A 16,941-nucleotide genomic window follows, 5' to 3' on the forward strand; every position below is an offset into this window, starting at 1 on the left:
GAAAAGTGGTAGGGAGACTGTCTATCCATCTATTCAAATATTCACTTGGCATTTAAGATATAGCTATTAAATGCAATTATGTGGCTGGTGATGGGGATATAATTATAAACAAAATGAGGCTAATACCTGATTTTACATTGGAAAATAGAATTTCCAGCTTACTGAGGAAGGGAAGTGCTAAAAAAATTATCACACTTATAAAAATGTATAATTATAAAAAAAAATGAATGTAGTTCTGTGACAGTGTAAAAAAAGCTAAGATTGGGAGTCAAAAGAGACTTCCCTCGATAATTAAGACATAGGCTGAAGGCTAAAGAGGAATTTGGGTACAGAGAGAGTGTCATGCAGGAGCAACAACCTGCCCGAAGGCCCCCAAGCGAGGTGCACGATGTGTCCCAGAGCTAAATAAGACCACATGCTGAGGCGCAAGAAGGCAGTGACAGGGTGTGGGCACAAGGAAGACCATGCAAAATTCGGGCATGTTCAGAGGTCTTTGTCCCAAAAGCAATGAGAAAGACCCACGTGCTAAAACTAAACTCGAGTTACATGAAATTATAGACCATTGTAAGAATGGCACTTCAAATCAATAGGAGGAAGGATGAATGCTTCAATAAACATTTTGGGACAAGTGGTCAGCAATTAAAAAAAAAATAAGGCTGACCTTACTCCTTTCACTGAAATATATTTCAGATAAATTAATCATTAAAATGCATACAGTGAAAATAGAAGGGGTACTGGAATTACATAGAGTGAAAGTTTCTCTACTCTGAATCAGAGAATTTTGTTTAATCATATTAGGAGAAGCTTAAATCGCATAGAAATGATACATAAATGTGACCTAATAATAAAGCAAAACTTCCATGTGGTAAAAAAAAAAAAAGAGAGAGAAAGAGAGAAATACTCAGAATTAAGCACATAGAAGAAGGAATGAAATAGGAAAAATAAATAAAATCACCCAAAAACTACCATATGGAAATTTGAACGAGTTTTTTAAAAACCTACCGAAAATATTAATACCACATTCTATGAACAAAGAACAGTTACTACTTAATACTGGAGAATAAAAGCACCCACATAAAACCGAGCAAAGGACATGATCAGGCTATTTATCAAAGAAACCATAGAAGTGGTCAGTGAACAGGTGAAATGTTCTATCTCTGTGGTACTAACAAAAACAAACATGAAAATAAGAGGCATGTGTGCATCTTAGTGAGACTATAAAAGATTTGAAACGATGGATGAAACCACATTAGGGGGGCGTGGAGACACAACAGTGCAGCACTCAGGAAGAGCGACAGCAGGTCCACAGCTGAGGACAATTTGACGATATGTATCGACATTTAAAATAAGCAGAGCCTTTGCCCCACTGAGACTTCTCAGAATGTAGCCTAAGAAACTGCACAAGTTCGAAAGGTTTATAGCCAAGGCTATTTATCTAATCATTTATGTTACTGCAAAAGTGAGAATACAGAGCTGGTGAAGTAATCTATCACTTCCATCCAAAGGAAAATTATACAAACATTAAAATCTGAAGCGTTTATTGACACAGAAATATGTCTACGACACAGTGGAATGAAACGAGGTTACGGAATAGCGCGTGTGGCATCAGATCTCACGTATGGAGTGACGCCCACGTAGAACTTTTGTATAAATATAGAGTTCTCTTTCCTTTTCTTCCTACATAGAACACAGAAGATCAAATTCATCATGACCTGTATACTTTCTGTATATCCCAATATCATGAAATTAGATTTCTGTAACCCAAAATAGAAAAAGATTTATGCTTACATTCTTCCAGTACCTTTTCGATGTTCGGCTTATGCATTTCAATCTTTCGTCTATCTGGAATATATTTTAGTGCACGGAGTGAGGTCAGAGCGAGCCCGTGTTCAGAGGGATTATGTCTGGATTGTGGAATTAGGACTTCTGGGAGGAAACTGGATATCTGACAGGAACAGTGAGTTTTGTTTTCCTACCCCTCATCCCTTATTCCTGCCCCACAAATTCACACACAAGTGTACCACACCCACAAATGCTCACACAAGTCCTTAAACAGAGGCAGGGAGGGAATGAGGAAGGCAAACAGGCACAAGAGTCTAATTTATAAGGCCAGAGTCTGAGATCTTTCATCAGCAAAAGAATAGCCTCTTGAGTAGGCCTATGCGTTTTAACTCTGGAAGAAATTTCCACAACAGGGAGACAAGGTCCCACAAATCTGGCAAAAATAGCTCCATTTTTACCGCCCTCCCCCCCCCATTCCTATGGTTCCTGACAAGCCCTAGAGGTTGTTTCCTCTGAACGCAGCATCCTGGACATGGCAGGGAGGAAAACTGGTGGGTCCACCAACTTGGCCATCGGCACCACTACCTGGTGTGTCTGGGGGAGGCGGGGTAGGGATGCTGGAGGGTGGGGCATGGGTATCAGCTTGCTGTTTGTGCCTTAGGTCCCTCATGCATCCTCATGGTAGGTAAATGGCTAATTTGCAATGAGTTAGTTTATAAGAATTGTGACCTTGGTTATACGTGGGGAAGCAAGTGTGCTCTGCCCATCAGCCAGGGGCAACTGTCTGTGGGTGCTGTGGGTGTTCAGCCATGACTAGTGGTTGGCATTACTCATAATCTGGGATCTAGAGTGATGTCTTCGCTGGGTCACCTTGCCAGCTCAGAGCAGGGCTGCCGGAGGATTCTGACTTCCTGTCTGCTCTTTCTCCTTCTAGTCATGCACTAAAATACACTGCTGCATCCTTAAGTGTCACTGAGACCTTCTCTCAGGCCCATGACTGCTCATCTGGACACCTGAGATCAACTATGAGCAGCCAGGAGACTCTTCATGGTCTCAAGAAAATACACAGGAAGGGCGGTTCCTGAGATTTCTCAGCATCATCACCTCCCCTTCCCATTCTGGTACCTCCAATACCCCCCGACCCTAAGGGTTATGCTCATGGCACCTTCAACATTTTCCCCCAAGTAGGCCTGGCCTGGGCATCTGCCTGTTACAAAATAAAGAAGGAGTTAAATAATTCCAAGACTTGTTCGAAGATCAAAAAGATGGCTTCTGTTTGCTTATCCAGGAACAGAGACTAAAATCCTGTTTTTAAGTATAAAACAAAATGTGGCAGACTGTATTTTCCCAAAGATGACCACCCATTATTTTCTATTCCACATGCCCTCTAGGCCTGCCATGACCCCATTTAGACACAGAGTCTAACTTCCCTCCTCTTGAATCCAGGCAGGAAGTGACACTGTATGACCTCTGACACTAACTCATAAAAGGTAATGCTGCCTCCACTGTATTCACTGATATAAACAGCTTTTGAAAACTTTTTCTGCCATGTAAGCAGACTGACTGCCCTCAGATGGCCATTTTATGAGGAAGTCCAAAATAGTCTGGATAGAAAGACCACAAGGAGAGGAGGCCTTGAGATGAAAGAGGGGTGGGAAGAGAGAGAGAGAGAGAAGAGACCAGCCCCATCCAGAATTATTCCAGCCTTGGTGTTCCAGCTTCAGCCACTGCTTGGCCCCAGCACCACTCAGCCTAGAACTTCCCAAATTCCTGACCCACGAAAACTGAAAGAGGTCATAAGATGATGGCTGTTGTTTTAAGCCACTGAGTTTTAAGGTGATTTGTTATGCAGCTATAGTAACAGGAACATGCTGTGACATAATAAAGAGGCTAGAATTGCTTTATTTTGCAATACGATTCGTTGCACTTTGGTAAACCAATTTTGTTTAGCCTAGGGAAGCATCTGTGTTTTATAAATTCCATTCTCTCTCTTTGAATATTGTTTTTCTAGATAAGTAATTATAGGCTATATTCTAGAGCCACACACTAATGAACGAATTATGGCCTGTGGGAGAAGCAGCATCCCGGGGTTCTACGTCCCTCTAGGGTGTCAATTATTCAGAGTCCAACAGTAATATATTCAACTTCCCCTGAAGACAGCTACTTCCCACACTGCTTATGGCCAAACACTGCTTGAGAGTAAGTCTTCAATGTGGTTACACACAAGTAATGAGGTATAAAACCTCTTCCTGTCTGTTCTCATGAAGGGTGAGAAAAATTACTGCTTTCCTCTCTCATACTGTGAATCTCTCCCATGCAGGTAGGGTCGTATAAGCCCAAAGACATTAAAACCTGGAAATCAGAAAAGACAAAAATGCCAAAGAATGTGACCCTGTTTAATCACACCAAACGAATACACTGACTTCTAAAAAGAAGGCACTTTTGCCAAAAGCTGTCCATCTCCACATGCTATTTGATAACTAACATGTAGACTCACTTAGAAACAGGAAACGAATAAAACAGCTAAATAATTTACTTTCCATCAAGATGTTCTAAGTCATATAAGACAAAATCGTATGCAAACATTGAGCCCAGCCCAAAGCATTCCATCTCAAATTAATATAACCATCGACGCTTTAAAACGCTCTCTTTGGAGGGGAATAGGATGAGAAGAAAAGTTGAACATATTTATTTTGTAGAATTAGTGCACCTGTGTTTGCTTCATACTGAACTGGACTTTTATCAATTTTCTTATATCTATGGTGATTGTGCTATTTCCTGCTTACATTATGAAAGTACTTTGGATCTCTTAAACCATCATGGGGAGTATGAAAATCTTATGAGGGGTCCAATGCTAAAAATACTGGGTGATACGCTTAGTGCATTTCGTGCACTCCACACTTTCCAGAATGACATCTGAGGCTACAGCTATGGGTTAGTTTGTTTAGATTTTACTAAGAAGAATCAGAAGTTCCAAATGCACTGGGCTTACACAAAACCACCTGAAAGGCCAATTACTCAGACTCACTGATGTCCATTTGATATCTGGTATCATGCTATGAACAACACTGTTTTTCTTTGAGATCAAGTCTCTGCCTACTGGGATCCACAGCCTAATCATTGCTCGAAGGGAATTATCTTCAATGCACTGTTGTGTCTTGTCTCAAGAAATTCATTAGTTATTTCAAAACACTCTCCATATGCTGTTCTCTACTTCTCTGTTTTATATATGGATTTTTTTTTTTTTTTTGGCAGAAAGTTTCACAAATTTCTCTATTCTCACAAGAATAGCTCTAGGCACTTTCCCAGTATAATAAAGAAGTGTTTTATGTTATGGGTGATGGCCAGTTAACATTTGTATTTCTCCTGACAAGCTACAGCATTCCTATCAGCCAAGGGAAACACCTGCATAGCCCGTGTTCCTGAGTCACATCCAGGATCACGCATCCCATAAACAAGGAATCAGAACCCAACGGACAAAAACCACAGGTGCTGTGGAAAAACAGCACCATGTCAATCTGCAGTGTGCAATGATCGCTTCGAAACAAACATGCTCGTAAGGGGATAATTATAGAAAGGAGACAGGGAAATCAACCTCAATGACCCATAATTGTTTTTATGATTCATGGGGTTTGGACTAAACGTGACCACAGATTAAAGCACTAAGGCAGAGTTCCTTGCAGACATGTAGTGGCTAAAACACAGCAGATAGTATCTGTGAAATAATTAGCCCTAACTTCTAGCTTCTTTTTTCTTACTTTAAAACCTACGTTTCACCAAAGGGCATATTTACAGATCAACACCTCTAACTACTTAACTACAATACATAAACACACATACAAACATACACAATGTTCTATGTGTTAATATTAATGTTTCGTTACAGGAATCAGGACAAAAACAAAAACAACTAGAAACTAATTTATTTGAAAAGGATTCTATGTCATTCAGAAGTCTTCGTGGATGAAGGTGCAGTGTAGTGTGCTGATGGAGAACCGGTTACTCTCAGTCACGTGTTCAACAGGTGTTTTCCATATTACCTAACTTTCTTGAGAAGGTAAGTGATGGCCACAGGAGCTCACACACACCAGGGTGAAGAAATAAGTGCCCTCGCGCCACTGAGGATGACGGAAGCCAGTCTTCCAAAGAACCCGGGTACTGCGACATAGGCGATTAATGTCACATGAGATGATGTCATCTGAAACCACCATGTTACGCCAGAGGGTCTTGGAAAGAGATGAGGCTGGTTACCGGACCAGAGAGCATGAACCACGTTGTCGGAAGTAGTGTCACAGTGGGCAGATTAAAACGAGGCGAGTCTCTTAGGAGGCGCTGTCAACAAGGCTGCTTCTCAAAACATGTTTACATAAAAGCTCATAACTTTGGAGTCTATATCTAATAAAACTTTTATGGTAAAAGAACTGATACTGTTTTCTTTCAAATCAATTCAACTTACGCTTTTAAAAAAAAAAATAGTTGAATATTTGCTCCATTCACACCAGGAATGCCCAAGATACAAAGACGATCAGGAAGTCTCCTGCCCTGAGAGCGATTGCAAAATAATAGAAGAGACAGACAAACAGATAATCAGAGTATCAGAAAGATTGTGATGACTGTTGTAATGAGATGTATAAACATTTGGGAATGATTTTTTGAAATGACGGCCCAAACCTCAGACAGCAAGCTACCTCATCTAAACTTTATGGTTCCAACAAGTTATTACGGACAAAAAAAATATATATCAATCTTCTTAAAAGTATCTTAAATGTCAGTGATCCACACCAGCTGTTAAGCAAAAACTCTACATCAACTGTTCTCTTCCTGGTGAATTTTGCCTTACACTGGGCACCAACAACATAAATATTATGTTTAAGCCCAAAGATATAGCTTCTTGCTCATTTATAAAGTCTACAATTTAAATGTTACCATTCTCTATGAAAGGTACGTTTCAGAAGTTATCTTTCATACTGCCACGAAAGCGGTGAGCTATAAACCCAGTCTGAAGCCTCAAAAAGATACAATATTAAGAATTTTTCTGACAAACATTATTTTTGACATTATTTAATGTACCACTAAACCCAGTTCCCATTTAAAATATAAATCAAATGCAAAACATCACAGTGCAGACTGAAGCCGGGAATGGAGGATGTATGGTCCAGCACCAGGAATGTGAGTTGCCAATAATTTAACTCTAAGTTTATAGGTCTCTTGTTGTCCTTTTGCAGAAAACTGCAGCTCTTTGCTCCCCTAGACTAGTGAGCAATGAGACAGGCATATTGTGTGCGCAAAACAAAAAAGGAATAAGTAGCTAGGGATTACACCATATTTCCCAAGAGACATAAACAAACACTTAATACATTTCATTCAACTTATATTACTGCATGCCGGCTTGAAAATAATTGAAGTATATATGAAAAAGATAACTACAGTTACCAGCCATTTTTCATAGGAAATGAAATGTTCTGCTAAGCAGTCCAAATACTGAGGACAAAGAAAGAAAAACTGTATTTTAAAGTAGAGTTATATTCACCTATTATCACAGACTTAAAATATAAAGCCACCAAGAAAGAAACGTCTAATCTAAAATAATAAGGCCAACCATTTGTTCCTTTAATACAAAAGGATATGTCTTTTCTGATCACTAAAAAAGAAAGCTATTATAACTGAAAAGAATCAAGAAAACACCAAGAAGATAATCCTGTTTCGTGCAATTTTCAATTCCCTTGTGTGGATGATCCAAGAATCAGATTCCAAATTTATTTCATATTTCAAGGAAAAGACAAAGCACACATGCACAAACAATAAAAGCACATAAATAAATGCACGACAGGAGGTAAGCTTAGATGAAAACACATCTCCATGTCAGAATAAGTTAGAGGCAAGCCTTGCATACTCCGTAACTCAGGCTGAGAGAAACTCAACGTTGATCTTTTTAGAGGCAGCTTTTGCTAATCCAGGGTTCCTCAATCCTGGCATCATACCACTTTTATATCAACCACATAATTCTGTTTTGAGAGGCTGTCCTCTGCATTGCAGGATATTCAGCACCCTCCCTGTCTTGTACCAACTAGATGTCAGCAGCACCCTCTTCGATTTGTGACAACCAAACATGTCTCCAGAGAGTCAAGTGTCGCGTGGGGAGCAAAACTGCCCCCCATTGAAAACTACTATTCTAAGCCAATGATGACAAGGTAAACCCCATACAAGCCGGGTAGCTTTCAATTACTGCATGGTCATAGATGGAATTGGCCTATCTCTGTCCAAGGTGCTTGAGTGAGCCCACGATGAGGGAGTGTCTGAGCCAACACCAAGGGGGTAAACCTGACACCGTCTCTGAACTCTGAAACACTGCCTTTTCTGAGAGTGACATTTTCTACTTGGACACTGAGATTTGACAGAGCTTCCTGTATAAGCAGAGCGTATTTGACACGTCTAGATGACATAAAATCTTTAGAAACCAATAGAAAGGAAAAGAGAAGAAAAACATCGCCAAAAATGATCAGGAAACTAAAAGATCCAGGAAATTCTGGAAGAAAGACTTGCAAGATATCTCATGTTTTTTAAAGGATAGATTATCAATTCATTCAATAAATACGTATTGGACATCTACCGTGATTCAAATCATGAGAGACAAAGATAAAAGAGAATTGCATCCTGCCATCTTAGGGAGTCGAGAGACCTGTTGCGATCTAAGACATGTAGAGACTAGTCATTCTCATACCTGGCTGTATACGCAAATCACGTGGGAGAGCTTCTTCAAATTACCAATGGCCAGGCTTGCACCCAGGCCAATTCCATAACATCTGGACTCCTGCACAATTCCTAATGCCTTTGAGCTAGACCCCGAAGGTTGGCGGGAACCTGGACACAGACAGAAGATGGGTGGAGATGGCATTTCTAGTTGAAGAAATTGCAAGAGAAAAACCACCATGATGGAAGATGAAGGGTATATAACAGCAAAAAAATCTTTAAAGATTTTTAAAAAGCAAGTCATTTAATTCCCTTCATTCGTAAGGTGTAAGAAGGGCAGGGAGAGGGAAAGGAAGGTGAAAACCAGCCCCTGGATGGTGTAAAACTTTGCAGAGAATAGAGAGCCTCTGAATATTTTTCAGAAAAAAAGTAAAACCGCATTTCAAAAAATTAATCTTCCAAAAGCTCTAACAACAGAGGGTCCAGAGGTAGAGATGAAGGCAGGAGGTTGAGTTCAATGTCTAAAGCAATAAGCCTACACTGAAGCATAAGATTCCCTTGGTTTCCATGGGAACTCTCTTGGTTGACTTTTCAGGCTCATCGAGTGCATTCGATTCCCTGAAGGGTCAAGGCTAGCCCTTGTAGTCTTCATACTGTAATTTGTTTCCCTGGGTGATCTCATGTTTGCATAATTCAGTTTTCGTCTGAATGCACATAGTTTGAAAATCCTCTACCTAGACCTCACCTCCCACTCACATGGTAGCACCAACTGCCGATTTAGCATCCTCCCTTAGATGTGCTGAAGTAACCTCAAACTCACCATGTCCAAAATTGAACTCATGATTTTCTTCACAGAGCCCAGTGCCCATTTTCTCAGGAAACGGTACCGCATTCTATCTAGTCACACAGGCCAGTCATTCTTAATGCTGCCTCCTTCAGCCCTATACCCAACCTCCACCAGGTCCTGTGGCTTTTACTCTGTGTCTGTCTCTCAGATTCCTCCTGTTCTCTCCCCCTCTACCAGGTCGCACCTTCTTAGCCCAACCTGCCACCTTCCTTCACTTGACTGTTTCCGTAACAGTCTTGGCCAACTGACCCAAATCCACTCTTGCCTCCTTGTTGCCAACATAGGGTCACCACTTCAAATTCAAAACCAACCCCATCGGCACTTCGCTTACAATCCTTAAATGACTTCCCACTGATCTTATGATACGTGCAAAATTCCCCAGCAAGGCCTGACTATCATCCCAAACTGGCCACCGATGATTTCAGTCCCATACGTGTGCCATGCTTGCTCCAGCCACAGAGCCACTGCACGCGTGGTTCCATCAGCTAAGAGCTTGGTCTCTCTGTTCGGACTATTAAACTCTTACCTATCCCTCAGATCTCAATAAAACCATCACTTCCTCTTTGCGCTGTCACAGGCTCTGACAGTACACACACATTTCCTTTTAAAGCACTTGACCTGAATGCAAGTCTACATTTGGTTGACATAAATTGGACCAAAGTATTTGATGCGTACTTGTTTCCCATCAACCTTACCACTAAATCATCCCAGTACAGGGCTGGAAGGCACAAAAATATATAGGAAAGAGTGTACAGGAGATAGGGAACAGATCCAAGAGGCCTTCTAATGCAGATGTGCTAAATTTAAAAGGAAAGAATCAAAGATGACTGCAAAGATCTCACACCTCGATCACTAAGAAATAAAAGCAACTAGTTTAGTACCCATACTGATCCCAATCCATTTATTTCATTTTTATGTTGTCTTCTGTTTTTTACTTTGCACCATTCCAATTCCCACACCAAAAAGCCCTAGGATTTTATTTAAAGCAAATGACCTGAGGTTGACTGCTACCAGAACATTCCAGCTGAAAGCCCAAGTGCAATAATTAGTGCAGGCTTCCAAGTACCCCCACAGTCAGACCCTCCCTCTCGTTCTCCCCAGCATTAAATATTAAACACCAACATAGAGTGAAACTTTACCTTAGGGCAAACAAAACTTTCTTCATGTAGAAATGAACGGTACATGCATAAGTAATGAACTTACTGGCTTACTTCAATCTTTCATAGGCTATTTTTAGTCTTAATCTAATTTTAATAGTCTAAAAATATTAACACAGTATCTACTACATCACAGTACATTTCTTCATAAAATAATAAAGGACCTATCCAAAGGCTACTAAGATTTACATTTATTTCATCCTGAAAACACTCTTCTCTTTATGCTGGAGAATATTAGGTTGAGCCTGAATTATTCTATGGAACCTGGTAAGTTCCTGCTCAGTAAGTACTTCTGTTGTTAAATCATATTTTATCCATTTGCACTTTTACACTGGAGGCATTAAAGTTTATTTTTTAAGCCAAAGCTGTTATATAATAAACCATTCTGGAGATAGCAAAGTTTGTACATTCATAAAATGTTTCTGAATTGAAAAAGATATATGTTATTATAGAGTTATTACACCTACAAGAGTTGCCAAATATTTGCAATATTTTTGAAACAATAGTAAAGACAGGCATAGACAATAAAAAGCTATCAAATAATTTCTGAGAAAATGAATTGTATTCAGAGGTCTTAAAGAGTTTCCTACAAGAAATTATGGGCTTCGTTCTGTCTCAGGAAAGTATCGAATGTAAAGATAACACTCATTTCTCTATATCAATTTTATGTCAAAATCACTCTAAAGTATCCAGCTCCATTATTTTTCTTTGGTGGGGGAGTTGAGGGAAGTGGTACAAATGTTTGCTAATGCTCATCTACATTTATGTTAGTGTAAATCAAGGACACGTAATAAACCATCAATTTAAATGGACGAGCTTAAATTCACGAACTACAGAGATGTGGGGCCACTGAATTCACACACTAGTGCCGACAGGTTGAATCAGGGCATCCGATGAGGTGAACAGGTCAGCCTCCAACGTCGGAAGCTATGTTGGCAGAAGCCACTGCTTATACAAGACCATCTTGTTTCTGGGGGAAACAAGGAAAATTTCAGAGTGGACCAGTAATGCTGCCCTCCTGGACAGTATGGACTGAATTCCACTATAGGATTTTCCCTTTAGTCAACATCGCCATCACCAAAAAAGAAAAAAACAACAACAACAAAAAAACAACCACCACCAACAAAAAAAACCCATTATACTGCCCTCTTCTCTCTTTATACCAAGCAGACTAAAACTACCAATTCATTCTGATTTTTTTTTTTTATAAAAGGGGAGGGGGAATCTTTTTCTTCTTCTGAGCTTGTTGAGCACCATATGGGCAAGACTGAGAAACCATCCTTGAATCTTCCTGCCGTGAGGTTTCTTTGTTACCCCTTATTTCTCCTTTCTACCTAGAATAATTGAGAATATGTCTCCTTTTGTAAACACTATACATCCTTCAGAGACTTGAAGACATGGAGAGTTCAGAGTCACTCTGTGCAATGGGGCAAACATTTATCGAGTGGCTATATTGCTCACAGGGCCTTAAAATGAAAAATAAATAATATCTGAGCTATGTAGAGAAGACAAACATCTGCTATAAACAAAAAAAGTGAAATGGCAGAGGTGTGCCCAAGTACGGAAGCGGAAATGCTCAATTGTGTCTGATGAATTTTGGATCTGCCGAGATTTCTTAAGGACCCGTAGTGAGGCATATTCTCTGCATCCCTTCCTGATACCTCCCTAACAAAAAAATTCTGTTTATGTCGGTACACTTGGGTTAAAACAAATCAAGAGTCTTCCCTAAAGGTAGAAATGTAGAAAATAGGATCTAGAGTACACCGGGGCTGGGGCTGGATCGAGGGGCCTTGGAAATGAAGGGAATAGCAGGTTTCCGGTTTCCAGCCTCCATGTCAGCACTCTATACCCTTCCTTTAAGCCATGTGCTTTCTGAGTTAACGTTCACAATATACGGCCAGCATGACAGGGGCCCACTGCCACCCCATCAAAGCCCAGAACTGCAGCCATCACCCCAAATTCCCATACTCGAAGGACGCATGTCTCCTGAAGTTGGCTGACGACAACCTAGACCAATCTTCTTCTTCAAAATCAGAAACGACACTTAATAAACAGATGTGCTGGCTACTAGCCTCTGTTTGCTATTTCAGAGAGCTCGTTAGTCCTGCCCATTGGGGGCTGGTTCACCTTTTGGCTTAGTGGAATACAGCTGTGAAATAGTTGGCACAAGTTGGGGTCACTGTGTATTTTGTCCTTGTATGTAACTTCTAAAGTCACTGAAAGACTTTGCAATTATAAAGTGTTTCCATTTGCCCTTTCTGATTTTATTCTCATGATTTTCAAAAGCAAGCTTATTATTTCAACTTTAAAAAGTAAAAACTAAGCCTCAGAAAGATTAAATTACCGTGTCAAATTTACTCCAATAGTAAATGTTAAAAACATTTGGATGGACTGAGGAGCCCTGACACCCAAGGTCACAAGCTAGTGAGTCACAGACATTTTTGGTTTGGCCCACTTGGTGTTTTTTAAAATAAATATTAAAGTTCTTTTTACATTTTGTAAGTTGGGTTTTTCATATAAAAATACAGATTTCTTGAATCTCTTGGAAAATTGGAACCTGGAAATTACTGGCAATCCTAGGCTAATTCTCTGGGCTAGTAACAGAGTGGGAGATGGAGGCACTTACAGGAGATGGGGGCCAGAGTCAGAACCACTCCACTCCAGATGATCTACTCATCCATCTTATATGCTTGGCCTGTGAAGGCCCTTGACTTCATCACTGCACTGCTAAACCCTATGGCAATGGGAGAAAGCATTAATGATCAGAAGACATAGATCTACAAGTGACAGAGGGTGCCTCGCCTAAAAGATTCAGAGTTTTCCTCTCCTTTAGGTCACCGAGGTGGCTCCAGAGTGATCCCACACCCACTCACAGAGACTTCACCCAAATGTCATCTGCCCAACAATGCCACACAACCATCTCATATGTATCTAAATGGTGATAAGAAAGAAAAGGAAAAATCTTCCTCTGAAAAAAGTCTATTTCTTGGTCAAATCATTTTATTGTTATAAACTATTTACATATCTGTAGAAGGGAACAGCCATTCGATTCGAATCATTTTCTCTAGCCCTATTTCTACCTCCCTGTTTTAAAGCAAACAACTTAATCCTCTGGCATCCTACACCTGTTCATTTTCCAATGACTACTTACTTACTTGATGGGTCAAGGTTAAGAGGTCTTGAAAAATTCCCAAAGTCACTTAGATTGCCACTAGTATAACATTTTTAAAAAAATGATGGTCAAGCTAGGGCATTTATCATAGCTTCTATTTTACTAGTTAAAAGGCATTGTTTGAAAAGAAAAAAAGAAAAACTTTAAAGCGCCATTGATTTAAGTGGCAGAGTCAAACTCTTGGTTAGGTTTTATGATTCAATTCCATTTTGGGACTTGAATCTGCCTGTGGAAAACAGATGTTTAGCTGGTAAAAAAAAATGACATTTTAAAGCTTTATTTCATAAAAATTAAGGCACAGCTATAAACCAGAAGCTTCAAAGAAACCAGCCCATGTAGTTACAATCAGATGAGGGACAACTGGTCTCCCAAGTCTCGCCTGACGGGCAAGTAGAACTGCAGAAAACACATACCCTGAAATCTGACACTAGAAGACAGTTTTTTGAAAGGTGGAAAGCACACGGGGACTGCCTGGAACAAAAAGTGGACCATCCATGACCTCGAGCAGGGCTGAACAGGCGCAGATCCTGGTCAATTCCTTTATCTTGGATCTGCATGCTCTGTTTTTAGCAGAATATCACAACTCTACTGACAAGAAAGAGACAGGCTTAAGAAAAGGGGAAAGGGGTCTCAATGAAGATCATTCAGTCTACGGTCATGCTACCCTGAACAAGCCCGATCCCGTGTGATCTCGGAAGCTAAGCAGGGTCGGGCCTGGTTAGTACTTGGATGGGAGACCACCTAGGAAGACCAGGTGCTGTAGGCATAAAAAATAAAAATTAAAAAAAATAAGGGATTGTAAGCTGACAAGGTCCTTGCAATCTGTGAGGTCAACCAAGGGTTGCCTCGCCTAAAAAAAAAAAAAAAAAAAATCATCCAGATCCACAAGTAACAGCCACTGAATGCTGATCTATGATGCAGGCACATTTCCTAATTAATTTAATTCAATTAATATAGTTTTATTGGGAAGAAAAATAAACCTTTGGGATTTTTTTTTCAATAGACCAAAAGATATTTTTAGACATATTTCATTTATACTTGGGCAAACCACCTATTTTTTTCCTGGCCTCTGTTTCCTGATGTGTGAGATGAAAAGATTTCATTCAGTACCCACTAACTTTCTTTCCAGTCCAGTTATATTTCTACTTAGTTCACACGTTTTAGCAACACCAAAAAGGGGGTTATTTTTTCCTTCCAAACTGTACAGTAGAATATTAAACTTTTCAAATACTCTACAGTTTGGGAGAAAAATACAAGTGTTTTTTTTTCTATTTTGTATTGATAAAATGTATGAACTAAGTAAAAAATCTAAAAGTATGGCGGTCATTAATTATCCATAGGAAAAAGAGTCCCCAAAGTTAGGGCACAGGGTGGGATGAATAGACAGAGGACAGAGGACATTTAGGGCAGTGAAACTACTCTGGATGATACTGTAATTATGGATACACGCCATTATACATTTTCCCAAACCCACAGAATATATAACACAAAGAGCGAACCTAACGTAAGCTGTGAACTCTGGGTAATGATGTGCCAACGTGGGCTCATCAATTGTAACAAACGTCCCTCTCTGGTGGGGGACGATGATAATGGGGGAGGCTGTGCTCATGTGGGGGCGGAGGATATATGGGATCTCTCAGAACCATCCTCTTAGTTTTGCTGTGACCTGAAACTGCTCTTAAAATAGCGTTAAAAGAAAAAGAAAAAAAGAAGTTCCAAAAAGTGATGCTGATGAGCTTCTAAAGTAGTTAAAATTGAGTGTGCCGGTGGTCTCGCGGTGCAACAGAGTTAAAATCGTTGCAAGCATGGCGATACCACACGAAACACATCAGCAGTAAATGCACATCACTCATGAGCACTGTGGCCGTGTGACTCAATGTCTAACTTGAGGGAGAAAGTGGTTCTGCAATACATCTTCTCTGACAACCTTTCTACATGTTTAAATACAACATTTATTGCCAAAGTGATTTGCAAGTTTCCGGGAGAAAGGCAAGTCACTACAGCCCAGTCATCAAAGGCAGGAAATACTGTAGGACACCAATATTAAAAAGTCCTTGCCATTTGACTCTGTTTCTAGAACTGCAAAAAAAGTAGCCATTTGCTTTTTTAAAAATGCTTGTAATATCTATTCATTTGAGATTATATGCATTTTTCAAAAACTTACTTCTTATACAAAACATGGGGCTTATGGGGTTGGAACTAGTGTCTAGGCCCCAAATTCATATTCACATTTAGAAAGCCAAGGTCCCTTTTCTCCCTGAGTGTTTGCTCTGAATCGCGTCTCATATAACCACATCTAGCTCAGTGCTGTGCATGTGGTAGTTACTTCAGTTCGCCAAACTGAATGAAATGCTTTATGGACATCCTTGGGGACAATTACTCAACTATTGTTTGGTATTCCAAAACTGGCCTGCCTAAATAAAACAAAAGAAGCCAGTGCTCTTTTGCCAACTGTGCTTATAATTGAAATGCAGGTTGGTCATTTTTATTATGCTCAAGTTTTTTAAAAAGGTACTGGAGCACAGGATCTGGGAAACCTGCTCAGTTTAAGTCTTATTCCCATCCAAACCCTCTCATAATATTAGTTGTGAACTGGACCCCACTCTCTTCTATTGCTAAAACATAAAAATGTCCACATCCTGAAGCATTTTACTCCATGTTCACTCTATTTTCAATCTAGGACATGAAAGAGATGTGTATTTTCGAAGACAGATTCCTGTAAAGGGCTTAAGTCTCCATCTTTTCGGTTTTTCTGTTAAAAACAACCTTTTTCAAAATGTGGTTACTCTTAAGTGTCAATTTGACTGAGTCACAGGATGTCCAGATATTGGGTCAAACACTATTCTGGATATGTCTGTGAGAGTATTTTGGATGAAATTAACATTTGAATCAATAGACTGAATAAAGCAGACCACCTTCTCTAATGTGGATGGGCCTTGTCCAATCAGTTGAAGGCCAGAACAGAACGAAAAGGCTGTTCCTGCAAATAAAAGGGAACTCCTCCTATCCAGCTGCCTTTTGGACTTGAACTGAAACATCAGCTCTTTCTGGATCTTGAGACTGCTGGGATTCACTGGAACTATACCATTGGCTCCCTTGGGTCTCCAGCTTGTCCACTGCAGGTCTTTGAACCTGTCAGCCTCCATAATCATGTGAGTCAATTTCCCTCTGTATACGTATGTATAGTATAATACGTATAAAATACATACACATACACATATATGTATATATTTGTGTATATACATATGTGTGTGTATATATATATTTGTGTATATATATGTGTGTGTGTGTGT

At 39.9% G+C, this 16,941-nt stretch overlaps 1 protein-coding gene and 1 non-coding gene across 2 annotated transcripts in view; one reads left to right on the top strand and one right to left on the bottom strand.

Moving 5' to 3' along the window:
* FBXL7 (F-box and leucine rich repeat protein 7) overlaps window positions 1-16,941 on the bottom strand; it is a 367,867-nt gene that overhangs the window by 297,592 nt on the left and 53,334 nt on the right. The gene's annotated exons all lie outside the window — the stretch shown is intronic.
* Window positions 14,296-14,414, top strand: LOC111742423. The gene has a single exon (XR_002781308.1). It is a non-coding gene; the product is annotated as a 5S ribosomal RNA (ribosomal RNA).

Source organism: Pteropus vampyrus, unplaced genomic scaffold (genome assembly GCF_000151845.1).
Source record: "Pteropus vampyrus isolate Shadow unplaced genomic scaffold, Pvam_2.0 Scaffold94, whole genome shotgun sequence".
NCBI classification, from domain to species: Eukaryota; Metazoa; Chordata; class Mammalia; order Chiroptera; family Pteropodidae; genus Pteropus; species Pteropus vampyrus.